This window comes from Lepus europaeus, chromosome 10 (genome assembly GCF_033115175.1).
Source record: "Lepus europaeus isolate LE1 chromosome 10, mLepTim1.pri, whole genome shotgun sequence".
NCBI lineage: Eukaryota > Metazoa > Chordata > Mammalia > Lagomorpha > Leporidae > Lepus > Lepus europaeus.
Window position 1 is genome coordinate 15,135,954 of NC_084836.1, and position 26,332 is coordinate 15,162,285.

Here is a 26,332-nt window from a genome sequence, read left to right on the forward strand (position 1 = left end):
TCTCTCTGCCTCTTTTTTTTTTTTTTCCTCTAGGACAGACTCTACTGGCTGCCTACCCAACTCCTCTTATCTGTTTCTCTTCCATAACAAATCCTGATTTCCACCTGGGCACAGCATTCAATTATGTTTCCCAACTTCCCTCATTGCTTCCTTCTAATGAGGTGGGACCAAGTGACTAAGCAACTTCAAATGAAATGTAATCACAGGGTTGTTTGTTGCTTCTGGAAAAGTCCCTTAAAAGGGAGGGGACAGACTATTTTTCCTTTCCTTTGGTCTTTCGCGTTTCCTCTTCATCTGGCCTGTAATGTAGATGGAATGGCTGGCATTCTGATGGCCATTTTGGACCGTGAGCTGACCTTGAGGCTAGAAATCGTAGGATGAGGTCAGCAGAGAAGGGAGATGAATGGAAACCTGTGTTCCTAATGACCATGGGTCCTCCATGCCTGCCCTGGGCTTCTGACTTCTAGATCTCTTTCCTGCATCAGAGACATAATCTGCTTATGAAGTTCCATCTGTGTCAGTAGCAGTCACAGGGAATCCAGAAGTGATACGCATCTATTCAGTAAGCATTTAATTAATGAGCACCTATGGTAAACCTATGGTTCTGGAAATCAATGCCATCAGGTAGATCTTCTCAAATTATTTATGTAAATAAGTATTAATGTAAGATAAATATTAATGTAAATTTTAGATCAGAGCTAGGAGAAGCCTCAGCAATGACTCAAGTCAATACCTTCATTTTGCTTATTTCACATCTGTACCGTTTTCCTACTCTTGTCCAGAGAATTTTTAAAGTCTTTCCTTTTAGCTCACAGCACATTGTCATCATTAGGTCTTGAAAAAACTCTCTTGTTTTATTTCCTCCCCTCTTTGCTGTCTGTCTCTCGTAGCTACTCTAATATGATATATATACATACACATCCTTACAAGTGGCTGTGACCTTGTGTTCATAACTTTTACAAATGGCAACCTGCTATAAATCTTTGCCTTTCATTATTTGCTCACTCGATGCTGTGTTTCTAAAATACAAATGTTATTACTAACAATAAAACTACTGAATGAAGTGCAAGATTTCTCTGAAAAATTCTCTTGTCCCTTTTGTAGTTTGCAGAATATTCCCAGTGAGGAGGAAGAGTTTAGTACTCGAAAGTTTCTTTTCAATGGTGGGGTTTCTTTTGTCCCCTCTTTTTGAATTGATGTTTTGGATATGTAAAACACGAAGTTTAATAGATGAAATGAAATAAACACATTCTGCTCAGAGATGTCAGCCTCTCCCCTGCCTCTCCATCCTGTTTCTGTCCACATTCCCCTAAGAGTCACTGTTGTCACTCGCTCACTCACATGGCTGCCCCAATAAGAAGTTCCTTGGAGCGTTGAATCTAGGAGTGCAATTCATTTTTATTGGCATAAATTCCTCATAGGAAGTCCTGCTTTATCTTTCTGACAGTTTTTTTAAAAGGAGGAAGGGGGACAAAAATATGTGTATTTCTCTTTCACACTATATGAAATACAGTACATATACACATAGGATTCTATGCCTTGGTTCCTTCCCTCTCTGCTCCCACTTAGCAATATATCCTGATGTTGCTCCAAATCAGTGTATGGAAATCTTTTTCTCTTTACTGGTGTGTAATATTCCATTATACCAACATACAGGAGTTTTCCCAACAGTTGCCCATTGTTGGAAATGTGGATGGCTTCCTCTCCTTTGCCACTGTGCGTAGCCCTGGACGTGGGTTACATTTGTGGAAGAGTATTTGCAGGGTGGATTCCCGGAAGTGGACTTGCACGTTGTTTTGTGTATTTCCAAGTTGCCCTCTGTAAGAGGGGTCTCATTTTCATTCTCTTAGCGAGCTACGGGGTACCTGTCATCCACAGTCCGGCCAACAGACTGGAGTTGAACTTTTATATTTTAGTACTCCAATGGGAGAGAAATCATATCCCAGGTTAGATCGAATCCAGATATTTTATTGTAAGTAAGAGCGTGTGTCTTCCAGCATCTCTGATTGCTAACTTGCTTTGCATGCTGGCCCTGCACTGTGGCTCTTGGATGCGGCTTTTCACTGCAGAGCAGCCTACGGACCACGTGCATTCTCTTTGCCTTCAACTTTGCTGTGTGTTCCAGCATCTCCCATTTCTATAAACCATTACCATAAACGACGAGGAGAGCATTTCTTTGGGGTGTATATCTGGAAGGACATGTGTGTCTCCTGGGAGCACTGTGGCTAACAGGTCACGCAGGATGTAGTGAATACAACTCCCAGGGCCAGAGTTCAGCAGGAAGATGGTTCGGCCTCTACGGGGAAGGCAGGGCCCATGGGAGATGATGACGTGAAGCAGCTGGGTGTTCTTGGCTTGGGGCCTGAGAGGCTGGAGTGAGTTGATAGAATGCTATCCGGTTCTTACTGTTTGTTACTGAACATGTACTTGTCGCTCAGTGCTGGCCATCCCTTGTGTCAAATTTGCAAAGGGCTTTCAAAATTGTTTTATGAGCTAAACAGGGGTGAACCTGCATCAGAAAATGAGATTGCTTGTGCTTTGTGGGTCTGGAATACTTTTCATTCTCAGATGCCTGACTTCATCTCTGCCACTGGTTATATAAATATCAGAGAACCAAATGTCAGGGTACCCTTTGACCCTCCCCCAGGGCTTGGAGGGAAGGGTTTAGATATGGGTCACAACATCTCAAAATCTTCCAAACAGGCTCTGAAGGCATTTTTCAGAAGAGGTTCTGGCCATGGCTTCTGATGTGTGTCATTGTTTAAACTCTGGGCATTGTCGCTGCTCACAGTATAGCATTTGTCATCCAACTGTGGCAGCCTTGGGCTGTGATAGTTTGATGTCAGGGAGTAGATCTACATCATCTTTTTAACACTGAACCCAGGACCTGGTGTATAATAAGTGCTTAAAAAGTTTCTTGAATGCAAACATGGAATAAACATAGGCAAATCGATACTTGGGACCTTCCTAGTGTAGGCACACATCATATATGGAGCAACCATCAAAAACCAGATCACCTATCAACAGCTCCTCCCTTTGTTCAGGGACCATGGCCTACGGGCCAGTCCCCTTTGTGTCTGCACCTGTCTCCCCATCTAACCAGACCAAGTGCAGTTAGAGGTGTTAACAATGGCAAACTTGCTGGTGCCGTCTTCCCGGATACCAAAAACCCAAGCCCAGTCTCTGAGATGATGATATTCTTCTGTGAGCTGGCTGTCGATCATTTTCTCGTAAAGCACTGTGCTGCAATGAAATTATAGGAATGTCAAAAGACACACTCATGTTTCAAAAAAAAAAAAAAATCAAAACATCTCTAAAAATGTGTTATGCAAGTAACACATGCTTCTCATAGAATAATGACTATAAACAAAAAGAAGAAAATAGAAATGACTTGTAATTCTACCATCTAGAACTAATCACTATTTTCTAGGATTTTTTTATATTTATAGATATATACTTATATATAATATGTATATTATATATGATATGTAGATATATAGTACACACACATATACAAGAATATACACATATACACACACAGATGGTCCCTGGCTTATAATGATTCAACTTAGAATTTTTCAACTTAACAGCAGTATGGAAGTGATTTCATATTCAGTAGAAGCCGTAGTTTAAATTTTGAATGTTGATCTCTTCTGGGGCTGGTGATAGGTGGCACGCTACTCTCCTGAGACGCTGGGCAGTGGCTGTGTCACCAGAGAGAAAGCCATGGGTTCTTGTCTTCCTGCAAGAAAAAGTTCAGGCGTGAGACAGAGAGTGAGGTAATAAGGTTTTATCGGGGAGAGGGCATCCCTCAGAATGGAAGGGACAGATAGATTGCCCAGTCGCTCAGGCGGGGGTAAAGCAAGGTTACATGGTTGGATGGAGAGACTACACCTGGGCAGGCCAGCCAGGCAGGCGGCTCAGCGGAGAGCAGAGAGAGCTGAACCCGCAGTCTTTGCTGGGACTCCTGGTTTTTAAGGGAGTCTCTTTACCCCTCCCCCTTCTCCTTTAGGATAAAAGGTTTTACTGAGAGTGAATTGGCAAATTCCTCCCCAGATTTGCTGGTACCGGGCAGAGCTGAGGGGCTTCCCTTAGGGTGCTGGGAAGGTTTTATTGCCCTGTGTTATCAGGTCAGGTGACTCATTTGGTCCTGAGGAGAGAGAATTCTCCTGGGAGCTTTCCTGGGGGAAGGGCTGGGACCACCTGGAGGGTTATCAGGGTCTGGGCAGGACTTTGAAGTGCAAAATGCGGGGCTTCTGGGGCTTCCAAAGCAGATGCTGGTTTCTTCAGCATCTGCTTCTCTCTCTCTCTCTCTCTCTCTCTCTCTCTCTCTCTCTCTCACACACACACACACACACACACACACACAGGCTAATTTTTAACTTCCTACCTAGCAGCTGTGGGTCACGGCTTCTGGTCAACCATGCAATCATGGCAGTGAAAGCCAAGATCCTACAGCGTGCTGTGTCAGCAGCCCTGGATACAGGTAGTCAATAAACTACGTGAGCCTGTAAAGTTGGCTTTGTGTAAGACGATTTTGTCCAGCTGAAGGCGAATGTCCTATAGGAGTTCTGAGCATGTTTAGGATAGGCAAGGCTAAGCTGTGGTGTTTGGTAGATTAGGTATAGAAAGTGCATTTTTAACTTGGGATTTCTCTTATTTTTGGTTAAGATTTATTTATTTGAAAGGCAGAGTTAGGAAGACATACACATATACACACACAGATAGAGCTTTTCTATCTGCTGGTTCACTCCTTAAATGGCTGTAAAGGCCAGGAGTAGGACAGCAGCCAGGAGCCAAGAGCTTCTTCTGGGTCTCCCACACGGGTGCAGGGGCCCAAACACTTGGGCTGCCCTTGCACTGCTTTCCTGGGTGCATTACCAGGGAACTGGATTGAAAGTGGAGCAGCTGGGACTCAAACTGGCACCCATATGGGATGCTGTTGTCATAGTGATATCAGAATTTGGGGTGCCATATGATATCACCTTATGCTTATTAATAAGTTACCAATATTAATAAGCCCATGTGGGTTCTGGCCCAATATTCAGAGAAGAATTCTGAATACAGGCATAAATGAACAAGGTAGCATGGTACATATTAAGCTTTTACTTAATGCGAAAGATGCATAGGAGAGTGAGGGCTTTAGCTCAGTCTAAGGAGAAGGGAAAATCTGGAAATTAGGGTGAGTTCATACCAAGCAGAAAGCAGGCCAAAAGCCACGTGCAACAAGCGTTTTGAGCAGCTATCCACCGCTAATCACGGGGCAGCGAAGCCGAAGCAGAGAGAGGAGCCCATATATTTTCCAAAGGGGAGTGGTTACATGGTCTAGTGGGCAGGTGGGTGCACAGGTATGGTCAAGCAGGGCATGATGTCACACAGGAGCATGGTGAAGGTGTGGTCTTTCAGCTCCCAAAGTTGAGCAGTTCTAACCCATATGCTTGTCTATCTCAATAGGTGGCAGCTTTACCCACTATACCACAATGCTGGCCACAGGATAGGAAGGCCATGGAAGCCGTGGGGTTCTTGTCTTCACGCAAAGAAGGATTCAGGTGTGAGACAGAGAGCGGAGTGATAAGGCTTTACTAGGTATAGGGCATCCATCAGAATGGAAGGGACAGAGAGCGAGCACCCAGTGGCTCTGATGGGGGGAGAGCGAGGTTACATGGTTGAGTGGAGAGAGTACACCTACGCAGGCTAGGGGAGTGGCTCAGCAGAGAGGCAGAGGGCTAAGTGCGCAGTCCAGTCCATTTGGATTCCCTAGGTTTTTAAGGGAGTCTGTTTACCCACCTCCCCCTCTCCTCCAGGACAAAGGATGAAGAGTACTGGCTGAAGGGTTTGTTGGGTGAAAATTAGCAAATTCCTCTCCAGATTTGCTGGTGCCCAGGCATAGTAGGGGGGCTTCCCTTAGGGTATCTGAGGTTTTATTGCCCCGTGTTATCAGGTAAGGTGACCCATTTGGTCCCGAGGAGAGAGAATTCTCCTGGGAGCTTTCCTTGGGGGAGGGGCTGGGACCACCTGGGAGGTTATCAGAGTCTGAGCAGGACTTTGAAGTGCAAGATGCTGGTCTTCAGGCCTGCCTTACACACACATAGGCTCGATTTCTGACTTCCTACCTAACAGACATAACCCTATTGCAAGTCAAGGATTGTCTTGCAGCCTATATACCTGTAAGTTGCTTTTACAAACACAATATCAAACTGTACTGTTAACTGAGAGGGGCTGACATTGTGGCACAGTGAACTAAGACACTGTGTTCAGTGCTGACACTGGCATGCTGGTTCAAGTCCCGGCTACTCTGCTTCTGATCCATCTCCATGCTAATATGCCTGGGAAGACAGTAGATGATGCCTGGCCCAGCCTAAGTTGTTACAGCCATTTGGGAGATGAACCAATAGATGGAAGATCTCTCCCTCCCTCTATCACTCTTTCAAATCCACCTAGCTTTAGAAATTAGAATAACATCTATAGAAAGCTTTCTATGTGTAGGCGTTATTCTAATGTCTTAATGTGTTGTAGCTTATTGAATCCTCATACAAAACCTACAAGGTAGACCGTATCTTCCCCAATTTAGAGATGTTGAAAGTGAGTCACAAAGAGGCTAAATAAGGAAGTGATGGAACCAGTGTATGAATCTAGGCAGTTGGACTCCAATTTTTTTTATGTAGAAATACACATAGATGGGAATATCTTGCCATGCTATATTTTTCTGTAACTCTGGTGGCAAGGTTTCTATTCTGCAATTAAATTGACCTAAGCTGGTAGTAATTTCAAATCAAATGTCAACTTAGAGAGAGGGAAGGAAGGAGAGAAAACCATGATGAGCTTCAAAATGCGCAGATGGGCTGAGATGGCCCTGTATCAGTTTGCCAGGACTGTTGTCACACAGTCCCGTGAACCCAAAACCCCACTTGCAGAAGTGTTTCAGCTCAGACCTGGAGCCTGGCAGTCCCCAGTCCGACAGTGGGCCCCATGCTGCTCAGGGCATCTGTCTCCCTGGATCCAATGTGTCAGATATCCTAGTGGTCACTCTCTGTCTGCTTCGGAAAGAGTGTCTGATTCCCCTTCCCGCTGCTCCCTAGGCCCGTTCCTCACCCTCCCACTGCTCTGGCCCAGCAAACAGCACCTCACCCAATGGGAGGCGCCCATGTGCTGCCACGTGGGCAAGGACCTGCTTGGGCTGCTCTCCTTCTGCTTTCCCACTTGTCTCCCAGCACTCGTGTCCTGGCTCGCTTACCTCTCAGGCCCACTGGCCTGTTCTAGTTCTCAGACAACAACCAGCCTGTCCTGGCCCCAGGATCTTTGCATGACTTTTTCCTTGTGCCTGGAATGCTCCCACCCCAACTCATTTGCGAAGCTGCCTCTGTTTCTGCATTCAGGCCTTAGCTCAGATGGTATTCCTTGGAGAAGATGGCACGCACGCCCAGGAGAGCTGCCCTTCCCTGGCCTCAGGAGCCACATGAATCATCTCTGTGTCTCAGCATCTGCACGGCACTCCTCAGTGTCTAAGGCAGGGCCCCACTCAGAGGCCTAGCAACAGAGCAGGTGGAAAGGTTAAGGGAGTTGTGTTGGTGACTCCTGCCATGTCCTGGTGACTCCAGAAAGCTCGGGTTGGCACCCTTTAAAGAGAGGGGCTGAAATGCAGAAGTGAGCCGATCCCAGCTGCTGTGGGATTGGAGAAGGCAGACAGGAAGTGAGGCTCCCAGACAGCAGAAGGGGCAGGAGTTGTCAATGCTGGAGCAAGCAAGAGAGGGGGGCCGCTGCTCCCCGGTGGCTAGGAGGGGGCAATGGTGAGCGCAGTCTAGCCCTGCCCCCATCACGCCCCCAGGACCACTAGAACCCATGAGGAACAATCTCTAGGGGTTGGAGCTTCCCTGCTGGTGTGGGAACGGAGCCAGAGAAATGCTGTGGTTCCTGGTACTGGGTAGCAGGGAAAATTGTGGCTAACACTACGGATGCCCTCCTCTGAGGGAGGCGGGTACAGTTAACTGGACGAAGCGATGTAAAGAATGCTGACTGCCCTCCGTGCTCCCTAGCCCACCCCGCAGGACACTGCTGTGGACCAGCTGCTGGGTGGGGGGGGGGCCTCAGCTGCCGGGAACTTCCGGTCCTATCGGTCTTCCAGCTGGATCGGTCCCTGTGGCAGCACAGGGGAGGGCGGGCTCTGGGTGTGCGCAGGAATCTTCGCTCCAGCCAGCTAGCATCTGGATGCTTTGACCCAGACAGCCCTCTGGGAGAAACCTCTTCCTCTCTTCCCCGCCCTCCAGGAGGGGAAAGTGTGTGGCGTTAATGAACTTGCTCCCTTTTGCTCAAGGAATCCTCCCTCAAGAGGGGTGGGCTGGGAAGCTTATTGACCAAACCTGGAGAAAGAACTACATCTGTGTCCCTTGCCATTCCTCCCTTTCTCCTTTCCTGACAGCTAATCTGCAGGATACAGGCTTCCTTCCAAGGACAGAGCTCTTATAGATGGCTGTGCAGGTGGTGCGCTGCAAAACTCCATGGGGTTCCATTTGCATAGAGGGAGTGAATGTTGAGCAAGGTACATGCTCTGAATTATCTTCCAACTCCCACCTCTCCTATGGGGTAAGCACCTTGGGAGCAGGGCCCAGAGCCTGGCTTTTAAGGCAGATATGAAAGTCAGCCTCTCACTGTCCCAGAAGAGGACATCATAATGACCCCCCTGCTCCCCAAGCTGTCTGTGTCCTAGTTCTCGGCACCTCTGAATACGACAAGAGGCACTTTGCAGGTAGAGTTAAGACCATCGAGATGGAAGCAGATTCTGGATGAGCTCCGTGAGGCCACAGTCATTGCCAAGGTCCTTAGAAGAGGGAGGGTGACTTGAGTGGGAAAGCAGAGCCAGGCTGGAAGACGCTATGCTTCTGTTTTCAAAGATAGCCCGGAGGCCATGAGCCAAGAAGTATAGGAAATAATTCTTCCCTAGAGTCCCCAGAAATACACCCAGCCATGACCCTGAGATTTTATCCCAGTGAAATGCATGTTGCACTCAAAGGTAATGAATTTGGGTGATTTTAAGTCGCTGAATTTGGAGTAAGTTGCTGCAGCGTGGATAGGAAGCGCATACAGACTCAAGTGGCACTCTGCAGAAATTGCCATCCTTGCTGCTCTTGTGTCTGGCTCTTCATGCATTCGAGAACTCTTGTCCGATACAGTAGCTACTGGCCATAAGGAGCTATTCAAATTAAATAAATTCAACTGGGGCTGGTGCTGTGGGTTAGTAGGCTAAGCCTCCACCTGCGGCACCAGCATCCCATATGGATGCCGGTTTATGTCCCGGCTGCTCTACTTCTGATCCACTTCACTATTATGGCCTGGGAAACAGTAAAGGATGGCTCAAGTGCTTGGGCCCCTGCACCCATGTGGGAGACCTGGAAGAAGCTCCTGGCTTCAGATAGGCTCAACTTCAGTAGTTGCAGCCATCTGGGGAATGAACCAGCTGATGGAAAAAGACTTTTCTCTCTGTTTCTCTCTCTCTGTGTAACTCTACCTCTCGAATAAATAAATAAAATCTTTAAAAATAAGTAATTCAATCCAAATTTTTAATGCACTTCTTCAGTTGCACTTGACACATTTCATCTACTCAATAGCATCCCATGGTTTATGGCACAGATATGGGCATTTTCCTCATAGGAAGCTCAATGGGGCAGCTCTGGGCTAGATACATGGGGAGGTTGCAGGAGCCTGTTTAGCCAGAGGGTATCCGCTATGTTCTCCAGTGAGGCAATACCAGCAAGCAGTTGACTTTTGTTGGAGATGTATTTTATCAACACAGCCACGAAAGGGCAAGGGTTTAACTCTGAATCCCTCTTGTGGATGGATGGATGGATGGATGGATGGATCTATCTATCTATCTATCTATTGCTGCAATACGAATCTTAAATCCAAGGAGCTTTGTCCTACTATGCAGGTTCCAGGGACTTTCTGGTGACCCTTGTGCATGTATGTGACCATGTGGTAGATACACACACCTGTGTATGTGGAGGCCCAGCACGCATCAGGACCGACCTGTGGCAGATATCTGGGGGTATGGAGGGGGGAGCGATCAAGTGCTTCAGGAAACAGCTCCCGCACCCTGCGGAACAGATGTAGGACCGCCTCACAACCCTGTTTCCCCCTGACTGGTTCAGCGCTCTTCTCCAGAGGTCTGAGTGCCCTGGGCATGCGCAAGACAACTTTGGGCTTGAGGCTAACCTCTCTGTGCTACGTAAACCGGACTGGGCTTTCAGCTCCTTCTTTGATTCCAGTGCAGAGCCCTTGCTTGGCTCATGTCTTTGGAAGAGTGAGACTGGAGGTGGAGAGAGAGGACTCTGAAGTCAGACTGCCTGGGGCAGCCACTTGCTAGCACTGGGACCTGGGGCAGCTTCGAGAATTCCTCCCTGCCTCAGTTTCCTCATTTGGAAAGTTGGGATCTGTGTGTGATTGGGTTGTTGCGAGGATGAAATGGGTTAATGGGCTAATGTCTGGAAATTGCTGGAGCAGATCCTGGCACTTAGTAGGTCTTCAGAAAGCCCTTCAGAATTGACTCATGGTTGTTCGTAAGTGTCTGAGGGTACCGCAGAAAGTTCATGGAAAAAATGCATGGTTTTTCCGTAAGATTTATTTCCCATGAGCTTTTGGTAAATTTCTTGTGTGCATGGATTTCAAAATTGTTTGCCTCAAAGCAAGCTTATTTTTCTTTAAAAAAATTTTACCACTGGGGTCTGTAGGTACTGTGGCACAATGGGTTAAACTGCTGCTTTGGTGCCGGCATTCTATATGGGCGCCAGTTCCTGTCCCGGCTGCTCCACTTCTGATCCAGCTCCCTGCTAATGAGCCTGGGAAAAGCAGCGGAGGATGGCTCAAGTGCTTGGGCCCCTGCACTCATGTCGGGGACCTGAGTGAAGCTCCTAGCTCCTCCTGACTTCAGCCTGGCCCAGCCCTGTGGCAGCCATCTGGGGAGTGAACCAGGGGATGGAAGACCTCTCTTTCTCTCTTTCCCTCTCTGTAACTCTGCCTTTCACATAAAGTAAAAAATCTTTTAAAAACATTACCACGTTAATCATTTTTTTAAAAAGAAATTCTATTCATTTATTTGAAAGGCAGAGAGAGAGAGGTCTTCTATCTGCTGGCTCACTCCTTAAGTGCCTGCAACAGCTAAGGCTGGGTCAGGTCAAAGTTAGGAAGCAGGAATCCATTTAGGTCTCCCATGTGTGTGGCAGGAACCCAAGTGCTTGGGCCATTATCTGCAGCCTCCCCAGGCACATGAGCAGGAAGCTGGATTAGAAGCAGAGTAGCCAGGACTCAAACCAGGCTCTTGGATATGGGATGAGGTGACCCAAGCAGAGATTGGCTTAAACTCCTGTGCCACAATGCCCACCCCCAATTTATCTCCTTAATCCTACTTCTCCATGAACTTCTTGAAGTGACCTCGTATTCGACCATACTGAAAAGGTGGGGTACACGGAGAGCAGTCAGACAGTATCGTGCAGCAAGCAATTCAAAGCATCCAACTCCTGGTCGTCCACGTCTGCTCAGCCTCTGGTTGTCTCCCTCCAGCTGCGATGCCTCCCTCCCTCCGTCTCCACTTCTACCCCTCCCTTCTTCGGCAGGAGTCTCCGAGTGGGGGCTGCAGCTGGCTATGGCAGGGTATGGGGTTTTACAGTGCAAGTCCCTGACTGCTTGTTTATAGCTATGACTCTTTATGGGTTCATGCCATGGCATTTCGGGCTGCAACAGCTGTGCTTATCTGCTTCAGAGGAAGTGGGAGAGGGGAGCTTCTGGACACCGGCGGTGAGCAATCGCCTGTGGCTTTGAGTCAGTGATTCTGGGTCGCCTGGCCGCAGGGTCTAGGCTGAGCTGCACTTGAGCTGGTCAAAGGTTTAGTCTGCCTAAGCCTAGGGCGAGCACCTCCCCTCTGAGAGAGGAAACCACAGGCCCTTCAGTGGTGAACGTGGAGGAGCTGGCATTGATCTTAGAGTGGAAGAGACCCAGGCTTCATGCTGGCCTTGACTCTTCCAGTGCCATGACCTTGGACGAGTTACTTTGTCTTTTTTTTTTTTTTTTTTTGACAGGCAGAGTGGACAGAGAGAGAGAGAGAGAGAGAGAGAGACAGAGAGAAAGGTCTTCCTTTGCCGTTGGTTCACCCCCCAGTGGCCCGGCGCGCTGCGGCCAGTGCACCGCGCTGATCTGAAGCCAGGAGCCAGGTGCTTCTCCTGGTCTCCCATGCAGGTGCAGGGCCCAAGCACTTGGGCCATCCTCCACCACCCTCCTGGGCCACAGCAGAGAGCTGGACTGGAAGAGGAGCGACTGGGACAGAATCCGGCGCCCCGACTGGGACTAGAACCCGGGGTGCCGGCGCCGCAAGGCGGAGGATTAGCCTAGTGAGCCACGGCACCGGCCTAGTTACTTTGCCTTTTTGAGAATCACTTTCCTTCCATGCAAACCACTACTAACAGCTACCTTATGAGGCTGATACTACAGGTCGGTGTGGTAGTGCATTTAATAAATACCGGTATACAGTAGATGCTCAATCAACAGCAGTTATGGCTCACTTTATTTGGTGCTCATGCTTTTGAGGTAGATGTTATTTTCTTACTTTGACAGCAGATTGCCATGGGGTGACAAAGCTAATGAACCCTGAGCCAGGACATCAGCCCAACTGTTTGATTGCGAGTGTTAATGATTTTGTCTTTTATATACTACACAAGGGAAATCCATGCGTACTTTCTCTTTGTAAAAACCCATCACAATTCAGAAGCCTATAGGTTAAAAAATTAAATCCAGGAGTGGGCGTTGTGGTGCAGTGGGTTAAGCCATTGCTTGTGACAATGGCATTCCACAGAAGGGTGCCAGTTAGAGTGCTGGCTGCCTTGCTTCTGTTCTTGGGAAGGCAGCAGAAGATGGTCCGGGTACTTGGACCTCTGCAACCCATGTGGGAGAACAGGACGGAGCCCCTGGATCCTGGCTTCAGCCTGGCCTAATCCCAGCCATTACAGCCATTTGGGGGAACGCGCCAGCAGATGGAAGGTGTCTCTCTCTCTTTGTTTCTGCCTTTCTCTGTCACTTTGCCCTTCAAATGAATAAAGCTTTAAAGAAAATATATCCACCCATCATTTTTTTAAAGAGTTATTTATTTGAAAGACAATTACAGAGAGAGAGGAGAGACAGAGATCTTCCACCCACATCGCTCCCTAAATGGTTGCAAAGACCGAGGCTGGGCCAGACTGAAGCCAGGATTCAGGAGCCTACTCCAGGTCTCCCACATGGGTACAGGGGCCCAAAGATTTGCACCATCCTCTGCTGCTTTCCCAGGCACATGAGCAGGGAGTTGGATTGGAAATGGAACAGCCAGGCTGCAGCCTAACCCACAGCACTGGCCTGATCTCTCATTTTTTGACTCCATTCTTAGAGATAAATACCATTAACAGTTCACTTCAAGTGAGTATAGTCCAGTTTCTACGAAGTTTTAAAATGATTTTTGAGTGCTTTTTAAAAACAAATGGGATATGTCATCTATTCAGTCTACAAAATCACTATACGATCAGTTATGTAATCTAGTTTATTCATGATTTATCTATGGAAAAAGTTCAGGTTGTGACGTTGTGCCTTTTAACTTCACTTGGTGATTTTAGGTTGACGGGTCTTTACGGTTTGATGTAGTTATGTCCATCAATCTTTCCTCCTATAGCTTGAGTTTTGTGCCTTGCTTAGAGAGGCCTTCAGTGCATCTCAAGGTGGAAGTGCCTTCTCCCGTCTTTGCCTGTTGTGCGCGAAGCCCCACCATAATGCCAGAAGGATGCCCAACCTATACAGCATCACTTGAAACATGGCCCTGGTGTTGCCATGCTGCTGACACTGGGCCTGTTGCTGTGAGTTTATTGGTTATGAAGCATGCTTAGTAGCCTGGGATTTTATGTTGAACTGTAACTTGTATGGGATTTGCTGTTTTGGATGGTAACGAGTAGGATCTAATCTATTTTTTGCCCTGGTAAGCAAGCAGTTTCACCAATACAGTATATAGGCTAGTTTTTGTTTTTTTTCCTTCTAATTTAAATGGTCACTTTCATCATGAACGTATGCCTGTATTTATGGCCTTGTTTCTGAAATCTTCCCTTGTGTTCGTCTATTTGTAGGCTTAATCACAGCGTTCATCTTTCTGTTCCATGGCTTTGTACTTGAGCCAATACTACGTGGGCAAAGAGTAAGTGTTCCAATACTACAATAAATATTTCTGAAAGAATTAATGTAAAGCATGCCTTTCAATAGTAGACTCCTTACCTGAGGACTCCGGTATTGGATACTACTGGAAAATCCAACCTGTCCATGTTTATTTGGGAACTCGCATTTGGCTTGCTGAAGAAGCACTGGAATTTTACATTTCTGTTCTCTGCTTGCCTAGCAAGTGGGTTACGGCGGGTGAGTGCTGTGATCTTCCCACTGGACCACACTTCCTCCTGCATGGGTTCCCAGATACAGCAGGGACAGGTTCCATTCCGGCTCTGGTGACAGCAGTGTAGCCCCAGGGCATCAGGGAGAGGCAGTGGCTAACAGAACCCTCAGCTCTTGACCTCAGATGAGATCGCTGGAGGCTAGGGCATGGGGTTGCAGGCTGCCAGGCTTGGCCCAGTGGCACAGTGGACGAATCCAGGCATCTGCTCTAGGACCAATGTTGAGAACTTGCCTACTGAGGGTGCCATGGTAAGAAAATCCACTGCATGCGAACCTTCGAGAGAACGCCAAACAGGTCATGAGAAGTGGAGTTAAAAGGGAAGCTTATTTTAGTGCAAAACGATTGAAATCCACGCATCTGAGGGGTGTTGAAGAAAAAGATGGAAACTGCAAAATATGAGAAACTTTGCACGGATTTAATTTCCCCCCCTAACAAACTTGCCTTTGAATTCTATTTTTCCAAACTTTTGGACATACCCTCATATGTGTGGATCTTTATGCATCTGCTTGTGCATTTGTATATGTGTGATAAGCCTGTGTGTGTGAGTATTTAGTGTATATATACATGTGTGTGAACATGATAAGTATGTGTGCCTGTGAGTGTGTGTATATGTGGATGAATCTGTCTGTGTTCTCTGTGTGTGTAATAAATTCCTGCCTCCTTCCAGGGCTGGTCAGGATACTGTAGGTGTTGCTTCAGCCTTCAGGGATTTTGGGGGTGGATGGATCAGAGGGCCAAGATGAAGTTCAACTGGGAATGTAAGGCCTAGACTGACAGAATGGCTTTGAGAAAGTGATTGAATCTCTCTAGCCCTCAGTCTCCCCATGCAACCATACAAGAGACTCCCCCTACCCTGTGCTTTTCTCTTGCCCTATAGATTGATGGGGAGACTCAAATGGGTTGACTTCTGTGACCTCTGAAACAGGGCAAAATGGAAGGAAATGCCATCCAGCTGTGGCCTCTGGGTCCCCAGGTGTGCTGTCACTAACAAGGCCTGCAGTGGTGACGTGGGGCCCTGGAGCAGCACTGGGCTGTTAAAGAAGCACGTGGGAACGTGCTTCTCCCCCAGGAGCTGGTGCCCTCTGTCCCATGTCGCAGGGCTTGGATGCTCTTCAAATGCAAGCTGACTTCACTTCTCTGAGTCTGTGGCTACACGGGCTGCCATCTCCTGCCCCCTTGGCTACAGGGGCTGCCATCTCGTTTCCCCTTGGCACACAGATCAGCCAAGACAGGCAAACTGCATCTCTCCAGAGCAGAACCTGGAGAGACAGCAGCAGCTTGGGAAGTCACCTGTCAAGGCAACAGGGAACCTTGAGCTGCTCCCTCGTGCTGAACCACCGTGTGCAGATCATAGACTCTATCAGATAACTGTGTGTGTGGGTTTACAGGTGCCTGGAGCAGACTTAAGCAAACTGATCTCCACTTGGTTTCTCCTGTTTACGATGGAATGGTGTGGGCAGTGTGGTGTGCAGGGGCCTGCCAGAGTGCCATCACCCATGCTGCTGGGCAGCTGAGGACTGGACAGGTAGAATGTGAAGGCAGCAAGGAGGATCTGCTTTGGAGTGTGAGGGTAAGTGGGAGAATGCTGCCCCACCATGACCCACTTGACCAGATGCTACCAAAATCTCCATTCAGATCCCATCTTATGGGAAATACAGTAAGATTCTTTTCGGGATATGTGACAGGACAAAAAAAAAAAAAAAAAAAAAAGACTCCCCAGGTCAAATTAGCTTAAGGAAATTGGCTCACATACTAGGAGGTTCCAATGTAGGTTTGAGTCATAATGAGGATCCAGGCCTCAACTGTTTCAAGTGTCTCCTCTGTCTTCATCCCTTTGCTCTCTCCCCCTCTGTGTTGGCTACGGTGAAGGCCGATGGCTACTGGAGACTCTGACCTCACGTTCTCCCAAGACCCCTCCAAACAGGAAGTCATCTGCCCAATGCCTTTAGCTGAGAAGCCCCGGTGAAGTATGATTTGCCTGAGTGAGATCATGTGTCCGTTCTCATCCAACCACTGGAAAGATCAAGGTCTCTGATTGGCTACCATGGTTCAGTGGACCAACCCAGTGGGTGGAGTGAGGGATTAACAGTTCCCTGACAGCACTTGGAGTCATGCATCCCCAAGTAAAAAGGATCCCAGAAAATAAAAATTTGGGTTGCCCACAGGAAGAGCAAAGCCTGGCTCAATTTAGATTTTGGTGGGTCCCTTTCTGAGTCTTCTTAGGCAACTGTTTCTACTGCTTGAAGAGAGGGGGAATATGGTGTCTCAGATCATTGTACTTTTTTTTTTTTTTTTTTAAACAGGCAGAGTGGACAGAGAGAGAGAGAGAGAGACACAAAGGTCTTCCTTTGCTGTTGATTCACCCTCCAATGGCCGCAGCGGCCGGTGCGCTGCAGCTGGCGCACCGCGCTGATCCAAAGGCAGGAGCCAGGTACTTATCCTGGTCTCCCATGGGGTGCAGGACCCAAGCACTTGGGCCATCCTCCACTGCACTCCCGGGCCACAGCAGAGAGCTGGCCTGGAAGAGGGGCAACAGGGACAGAATCCAGCACCCCCACCGGGACTAGAACCTGGTGTGCTGGTGCCGCAGGCGGAGGATTAGCCTATTGAGCCGTGGCGCCGGCCAGATCGTTGTACTTTTGATGTAGCGCTGAATGGGCTCTTCTCTCCCTCCACCTCACATTTCCAGGGATCCTTGCAGTAAGACCATCACTAGAGGTTATTGATATCTGCCCACCTCTTTGAGATGCTGTGAACCCAGTCTGGAAAGCCCAGCCAAAATTTCTCTGGATGTTGCCTTCCTTGTGGTCTGATCACACTTGGGAAGAAGTTCGAGGTTGAATGTGCCAGTGTTTGAGAGGAATGCTGATACAGTTTATCACTCTAGTACATGTGACCGACTTGGTTGGATTCTGGGAAGACTCACGGAGACTTGAAAGGTCTTGGACATTTTATTCTTAAGAGGAATCACTAAGACAAATGGAGATATTATTTTTCTTGAAAAACAGGAAACCTACAGGACCTGCTTACTGGCCAGTGATTTTATCCATTGCAGGAATGATCTGTGGAAGTAGATTAGTGCTCTTGGGTTACCATAACAACATATCATGAACTGGGGGATTAAGCAACAGAGATTTATTTTCTCAGGGTTCTGGAGCCTGGAAGTCCCCAGAGTCTGGCAGGGTTGTTTTCTTGGGAGGGACCTGTTCCCGGGTTACAGATGGTCACCATCTTGCTGTGTCTTTGCATGGCGGAAAGAGAGCAAGTGAGCTCTCTGGTATTCTTATAAAGGCTCTAATCCTATAGGATCACCCAGCCCCACCTTTCGACCTCACTTAACCTTCATTATCTACACAGATGCCCTCTCTCCATCATCAGTTCTAGGGCTTCCATACGTGAGTTTTGGGAAGAAGCAAATATTCTTCCATACCAGGAAGGAAATGTAGATTTATTCTTAATCTCTGAGTCTCTGGTCCATTAGTTTAGCAATGGAGTAAAACAATCTATTATTCAGGATTAGTTCATGTTTGAGTGATCTCAAATTCAAATTGAAAATATTAGTCATGTAAACCAGACAGAAGATTAATTCTTCTGTAAATGAGTGTAGAGAGGTATAGTTAGGGTCGATTTGGCAGCTCTGCAAATTCCAGTTTCACTTCCTTCATTTTGTTGTTCTTATTTTTTTCTTTTTATTATTTATGTATTTGAAAGGCAGAGTTTACAGACACACACACACACACACACACACACCTTCCATCTGCTGGTTCACATCCCAAATGGCCAAAGCCAGGAGCTTCCTCTGGATCTCCTACATGGGTGTAGGGATCCAAGGACTAGGGCCATCTGCCACTGCTTTCCCAGGCACATTAGCAGGGAGCTGGATCAGAAGTGGAGCAGCTGGGACTTGAAGCGTTACCCATATGAGATGCCAGTATTGCAGGTGGTGACTTTACTCACCACACCACACTATTGGCCTATGTTCTTCTATCTATAATATATGACTTCTACCTCATGATCTAATGTGGAAGTTTGAGTTCCAGCCATTCCCTTAGTATTCCATCTGTTGAGAAAGAAAGGGCTGAAGAAGAGCATTCCTACTGTCTGTCTTTAAGTATGTGTTTGGGGTGTGGCACACATTATTTCCTTTCATGTCTGGTTGGCCAGAACTTCCCTACTGAGCTAACTTGGATTGACTGCCAGAGTGCCCGCCAACTCTGTGTGACTGTGATGTCTTTTAAGAGTAAGAGAGTTGTGAAACCTGATCGATGAGATAGACTTGTTTTAATGTCACCCAAAAATTAGGATTATTTTAAGTAGGGGGCTAAAATGAATTTAATATTTTTCTTCTGTGTCGAAAAGAGATTGGTAAACAGAAGACAAATTAGAATATAGTGGGATGATTAATGTTTTGAAAGAAAGATCTGCCTTAAACACAACTCAAGCAACTGTCTAGTTGAGTATAATTTGTTGACTAAGTAGAAAATTTCATTATTTAGCAATGAAACAAGTCTCCTTTTTAGTTAAAAGTCAGACAGTTTGATTAAATGACTTCCAAACCTTTCCAATGATTCTATGGAAGTTGCAGTGCATAGCAGAAGAGAATTTCTGGGGTTGCCCCATCCCACTACCAAAATGACCTTGGTGTCCTCCTTTTTTATCTTCCTCTTTCTATTACTATGTAACAGATTCCCATAAACAGTGGTTTAAACACACATTTATTATCTCAGAACCTTGAGGGACAGGAATCTGGGCGTGGCTTAGTAGGGTCATAGGCTGGAATTGAGAAATCAGCCGAGGCGGGAAGGAGTCTGAGAGTTGACCATACTTGCATGCAAGGTAGTGCTCCAGAACCAATCATATTTCTTTATACATAGCTTTGTCTTGTTTTTCTCCAAGAGGACTCCCAAATTGCATACGCTTCAGGTCTCTCTCTACTTCCCTCTCATTGATTCTGTGACCCCAGGATGTTGTTTTTAAGTAGCTGAGTGCCCAAGAGCAATAATTAGGCCGGAGACCATAATGTCTCTGCCTTCACATCACCCCTGGGATCCCTCTCGGCCCTAAAAGCAGAGTCAACAAGCTGTAGGCTCAGAGCAACAGCCTGACCTAGGTGCCTACCAGGAATGAGACCATTATCCATTAACAAGCCTGGTTATTTTACGGGCCAATTAACTAGGGAGGCCATGGAAGGGGAATTCCAGTATTGTACAAGTCTACATCGCCCCCTCCTCATCTCTCCTCCCCACTGTAGTTTGGGTGTCTGCCACTGTTTAAATTTAAGCCAATTTGCTATCCCAGCATCTGCAGTTTGATTATTTGACTATTGCCTGGCTCTTGGTCAAACCACTGGGGAGCCCACTAGCCCGTGATTGGGCCCTGATTTTAATGGTTTTATTTCAGGGGGCCTCTGGTTATGGGCCCACTGGTATTTGAGTGCTGTGTTATTATAATGAGGTATTAGCCTCGTAGAGATAATCATGCAAAGCAAGTAGGCTGGGAAGCGCCAGAGAGACGCAGCAGATTATTTGGCCAATACATCTTTCCCTGATGTTTCGTTCTGCTGTGAAAGAGAGAAGGTGCGCGACAATAGACGAGGAGACTGGTCATTACGGAACCCCTACTGTAGCCGACATGACCTAGGTCCTTTTCCACATTACACATTTTATTCTGAAACGATCCAGCAAATGCGGTGTGTTTAGTCCCTCTGTATTCACACAACAGGGAGAATCGCCCTTAATCGCACAACTAGCAAACAGAGGAAGTGCCAGCTGGATACAATCTGTTTGGCTCCCAGGGCTCTGTTGCTCCCCCTGGAAGCTGATGCTGTGGACATACTTGGATGAACACTCCCGCCTCCTATAGATCTTGGTTTTTGTTCCCGGGTGGACAGCTCCAGGATCAGAACCGTGCTCTGTGGGGTGCTGCCAGATGGGAGGTGAGAATGCAGGTGAGGAATTGCCAAGATTGTTTGGAGGGCACTTTGATTTGTGATTGTCACAGCCCACTCTCTGTCGCTATAACAGATTGCCTGAGACCGGGTCATTTCCCAAGCAGAGAGGCGTACTTTGCCTTGGTTCTGGAGGCTGGGGCGTCTAAGACAGGATGCTGGTATCTGCTCCACTCTGGTGAGGGACTCGGGTTGTTTCAACTCTCGGTGGAAAGCAGAAGGGCAGAAGGCAAAACCAAAGGTGTGGGCTCTGTTTTTGTAATAACTGATTGAGTCCTGCAAGTGCGAGAAGTTGCTTGCTCCAGGGAGATGGTGGTAGTGCATCCATGAGGGCAGAATCCCCCTGACTCAAGTACCTCCCGCTACCCCACCTCCTGGCACAGTGGTGCTGGGGCCAACATCCGAATTCTGGGACACAAACTGGGTTGCAGTTCTAATTTTGCTGGCTGACTTTTCAGCAATGCCACCCAGTGAGATGGATAGACCCGCTCTCGTGGGAGCAAGGTCGAATTCCAGCTCTGCCACTAACTTCTCTGTTTTCCTTCTGCAAGTCCCTGCCTCTCCATGTCAGGTCCCTGTCTGCTTCTCCAACATCATCATCTAACCCTTTCTGTCTTCTGTCTTGTGCCTGCTCTGTGAGTTTTACAGAATAGAAGTAGTGCCTTGGAAAGTGACCCTAGGAAAGGCTGATAAGGGACATGGGATATGAGACAAGGAGGAGAGGAAAGCCAGTGAGGAGTGAACTATTGGGTATGATCTCTCATGGCCACTGGAGCCTCATGCCAATGCAGGATACACCCTTCCATTACCCCATCCACCTGCAAAGTTAGCTGCTTTTGCAGCTTTGGGGAAGGCACTCAGATAGTTGCAAGTTCTGGCAGAAGACTGGTGGGTATATGCAGAGCTGTCCAGTGCCAAGATGATATGGGTATGTCCCCAATGATATTCTTTTTTTTTTAATTTAAAGATTTTAATTTATTTGAAAGGCAGAGTTACAGAAATGCAGAAAGAGAGAGAGGTCTTCCATCTGCTGGTTCACTCCGCAATGGCTGCAATGGCTGGAGCTGAGCTGATCCAAAGCCAGGAGCCAGGAGCTTCTTCCAGGTCTCCCACATGGGTGGCAAGAGCTCAAAGACTTGGGCCATCTTCTACTGCTTTCCCAGGCCATAGCAGAGAGCTGGATTGGAAAAGGAGCAGCCAGGACTAGAACTGGTGCCCATACAGGATGCCAGGGCTTTAAACCCACTGTGCCACAGCACCGGGCCCCCGATGATTTTCTGATACAATGAGAAAAATAAACCACAATTTGTTTAAGCCACTAGAGCCTATCTTTCCATTATTTGCAGCTGAAGGTGTTCCAAGGCAAGCTCTTATCTGAGGTCCCCTTGCCTGCTTTCATTCTAGGCACAGGACACACTTTTCCCTGCCTTGGGTAGGGGCACCTGTTGTACTTCTGCCTCTGTCTGCTGTTCTTTCCCTCCCATGATTCCTTTCGTCCCTTCAGTGCAGAGGGACTGCATCTCATCACCCAGTCTAAAGTGGCATTCCCGCTGCTGTTTGAACCCAGGTCTGCTCAAATTCCACAAAAAAAGTCCCTTTTTTTTCTTCAGTGATTTTTCTTCTTCAGCAATCATTCTATCACCCTGCAAAAAAACTTCTAAATATCTTCCCCAATTTCCACACTGATGGGTATTAAAGCAAAATAAGCAGGAGGCCAGCAGCCTGAGGTTGTCTCTGTACTTCGAGCTGCTACCTAACACACTGCAACCTAACTTAGTGCTTACATCCAAACTAGGGGGATATTTTGTAACATAGTTGGGTTTGATCCAATCACAAGCAGTCCAGCTTCAGCCAGTCACAGACAGCCAACTGATCAGAGCATGTCCCCAAAAGGCAAATGGCTTGTTGTAAGGCATGGAGATATTTCTGGACTTAAGTCCATGTTCATTCTAACAGCACAGTTGCCCTGGCGGCAGAAGCTTCTTATGGAACCTCTCCCCCCTCGGAGTGTTGCCTGATTCATGACTTGTTCTTGGCTCAAATAAGTTCTTTTTTTTTTTTTTTTTTGACAGGCAGAGTGGATAGTGAGAGAGAGACAGAGAGAAAGGTCTTCCTTTTTCCGTTGGTTCACCCCCTAATGGCCGCTGCGGCCAGTGCACTGCGGTCAGGGCACCGCGCTGATCTGAAGCCAGGAGCCAGGTACTTCTTCTGGTCTCCCATGCAGGTGCAGGGCCCAAGGACTTGGGCCATCCTCCACTGCCTTCCCGGGCCACAGCAGAGAGCTGGACTGGAAGAGGAGCAACCAGGACAGAATCTGGCGCCCCGACTGGGACTAGAACCCGGTGTGCTGGCGCTGCAGGCGGAAGATTAGCCTACTTAGCTGCAGTGTCAGCCCTCAAATAAGTTCTTGCCTCAAGTTTGTCTTTTAATACTGGCACCAAGCGGTTGGCTCTGAGCCCAGGCCAGGAATCCCACTCTGAGTAGAACAACTGCCCAGTTGTGACCAGTGTTTGCTCATTCAGTGGGACCCCAGTTAGTTATGGTGTAAAACATAAAGTCACTCCGACAACTTCTCAGCTTAAAGCAATTGTTTTATTTCCAGTTTTGATTTCTTAGGCTCAGGAATTTGGACAAGGCTCAGCTGGTCATCTCGGGTTTGGGGGTCTCTGCTGTGGCCACAGCTACAAGGGGACTGGAGCAGGAACAGTGGAACGTTGGAGTAGCTGGGAACTTGTGGGGCATCTCTAGCTCTTCATGCAGTCTCGGGGACAGTGCCTTTGGTCTCCGGGTGGGGGCAGAGTTTGGGCTTCCTCCCAGCATGACGGTCTTGGGGCTGTTAACTAGGTTTAGATGTCGGGCATGAGCCTTGTGGTGGACACAGTGTATCTGCATCGCCTTTTACTCACTGACCTCGAAAGTCCTGAAGCAGCACTTCTGCATGCTGCATCGGTCCAGGGCTGCGGGATCTTTTCTCTGCCAACGGCCATCTGGGTAATTGGAAGTCATTCTTGGGCTGTACAAAATGATGAGTTTAAAAGTTAGCCTGCTCTGTGTTCGCAAGACCCAGGGTGTGAGCCCTCCGCCTGCGGCGCTTCTAGAAATAAACCTGCGTGTACGTGCAAAAAAAAAAAAAAAAAAAAAAAAAAAAAAGTTAGCCTGCTCTGGATTGATTTGATTGAATTTTGAGTCTTGCCTGGGCAGGGCGAGACCAAATGATTTTGTGGGCCTCATATGGTCCTTGGGCCAGGTGTTCCCTATCCCTGAGCAGTCACAAGTGTGCATCCATAGTCAAGGGAAGGGTAAATAGACCCCACCTTCTAAAGGGATAGTAAGAATATTCTAGAAGAACAGGTGAGATGGGAGAGACAATTGCAACCGCCTTGGACATACATGATCTGACTCCTTTGGGATGGCATCTATGGACTGGAAAAAATGAAAGCAGAAAGTTTTATTAGTAAGTGGAGTGGAAAGAAGAGTGGAGGATCAGGCAGTGGGAGAGAAGATGAGAGGCTGATGTATATTGTTTAGGAGTTAGAAATCGCTAAGAAAGGGTGATTGGGAGGCCAGGAGAAAGTAGAGCAGGAATGTACCGAGGATTCCTGGCTGGGCTCTTTGGGCGGTTGATAGATTGTTCACTGAGTGGAGAATGTAGGAGGGAGAGCAGGAGGTAGGAGCAGAGCTGTTGACGGGATTGACTTTGGACAAGCTGAGTTGGACTCCTATTGCCTGATTCATTAAGATGCTCCCAGTGTAGGACCAAGCGACCGTGTGGAGATTGGAAGAGGCTATTGACGGAACAAGGATATAAGCCTCAGCCATTTTAACTCCTCGCCTGAAAGCAGATAAAATTCCCCCAGAAACCCCTTTACCTCTGCCTTCTTTTAAGAGACCAATCAGTCCAATGCCCTGTGGTGGTCCCCGCCCCACCCCCTAGATTCTTTTCCAACTAATGCCTGTGGAGAAAAAGGCTGAAAAGCCTGGGAGAAACTAGCTCAGACCCAGCACCCCAACCATGGCCCTTACCTGGCTTATGCTATTTAAACCCAGCCCAGAACGAAATCCCTGCTCTCAGCCATGTGCTCGCTCTGTGTGCATGGCGGTAGTTAGCTACCTCTGCTGATTAATCTTTCTTCTTGAAGTTCATTTCAGCTGAGAGTTCGGATCCCGTCTCTTCTCTGTTCTCCCCTTTTCCTTACAGCCAGAGCCAGCTCTTCAGGGTCTCTGCATAGCAGTGTGTGAAGAAAGTGGCAGTGGCCGGTCTGGGTTACCGGGCAGGTGGACACACCCCACTAGGAGGCTGGAAAGTGCAGTGTTGTGCAGTGATTGCCAAACTTAATCTGAGTGTCAGAATCTCCCGGGGTGCTTGTTCAAGATAAAAATTCTCAGGCTCCATCCCATACTTAGTAGATGAGAATCTTAGGGGAGGGGCCCGAGAATTCCTTATTTAAATAAATGCCTCAGGTGAGCCTGTTAATCAGGCAGTTGGTCAAACACTAGGAAAGCGGTGTTAAAGCAGGAGTGTCATTCTCACACACACAGTGTGAGCGGTACACCTGGCATTGCACTCAACTCTCACCCTGGATTAAGGGTTCTGACTCTGCGTCTTAGCACACTGAGTGTAAATTGGGTTTCTGTTACTTCCTACTATTTGACCATAGGAATGTGAAACCATTCTCTGCTCATCTGTAAAACGGGTGCAGTGACCCTTTGGGTAAAGCTGTTGTCATGGTGTTACGAGCACATTGCAACATCTGTCTTCTCACCACAAGTGCATGTCCTGCAATTCAATTCACATCTGACACTACTGATGCAGAGTTGGCATCAGATTTCAACTTTTAAAGGGCAAGGTCCCTGACATGGAGAGGCAGGGACTTGCAGAAGGAAAATAGAGAAGTTAGTGGCAGAGCTGGAATTTGACCTTGCTCCCAAGAGAGCGGGTCTATCCATCTCACTGGGTGGCATTGCTGAAAAGTCAGCCAGCAAAATTAGAACTGCAACCCAGTGTGTGTCCCAGAATTCGGATGTTGGCCCCAGCGCCACTGTGCCAGGATGTGGGGTAGCGGGAGGTGCTTGAGTCAGGGGGATTCTGCCCTCATGGATGCACTACTACCATCTCCCTGGAGTGAGTTCAGTTCTCCCTTGCTATTGCTCTTTCTGCCTTCCATCATGGGATAATGCCACAAGAAGTCTCTCATGAGATGCCACATCTTGACACTGGACTTTCCAGTGTCTACTGCTGTGAGAAATAGATGTCTTTTCTTTATGAATTACCTGATCTGTGGCATTGTTATAGCAACACAGAATAGACTAAAGCAATAGCTCTTCACAGCAAAAAATTATCTGATCCAAATATCAACAATGCAAGATTGAGAAACCCTCCTGTAGCACCTCCCTGTACATGTTACTTGGAGGAGAGATGTGTCTAAAATACTAAGATTTGGGCTTTTGTCAAGAATAAAAAAGTCTCATTAGATAGCCACTATCATTTGCATTGTGGTGGTCTAGGTGGGATTAATGGAGAACCTCAACAATGTCTTCAAGGTATCCACCACCACCACTACCTTTCCTGGCTCCCTTCTGAAGTAGGCAGACACACAGACTAAAATTGTTAGATTTGTGAACTGCCATGCCCCTGTGTGACCTCATGCCCTACCTGATGCCTTTGCCACGCCCCGTGTGGCCTCATTCCCCTACCTGGCCACACCTGGGTGCCCACCAGCCAATCAGGTTAATTAACCACTCCCCTTTGGAAGTGGGTTAAAAGCCGGGATACGATGTGGCCCGGGCTGCTCTTCTTCCCTGGCCTCTTGTTAGGAGGGGGCTTGCTGTAGCCCCACACCTCCAGGGTGCATGGCCTTTGGGCCATGTGCTCTAGGCTTCCTGGCCCAGATATAGACCTAGATGCTCATCCACATGGCTGGTTCCTGATGCTCGGTATAAAC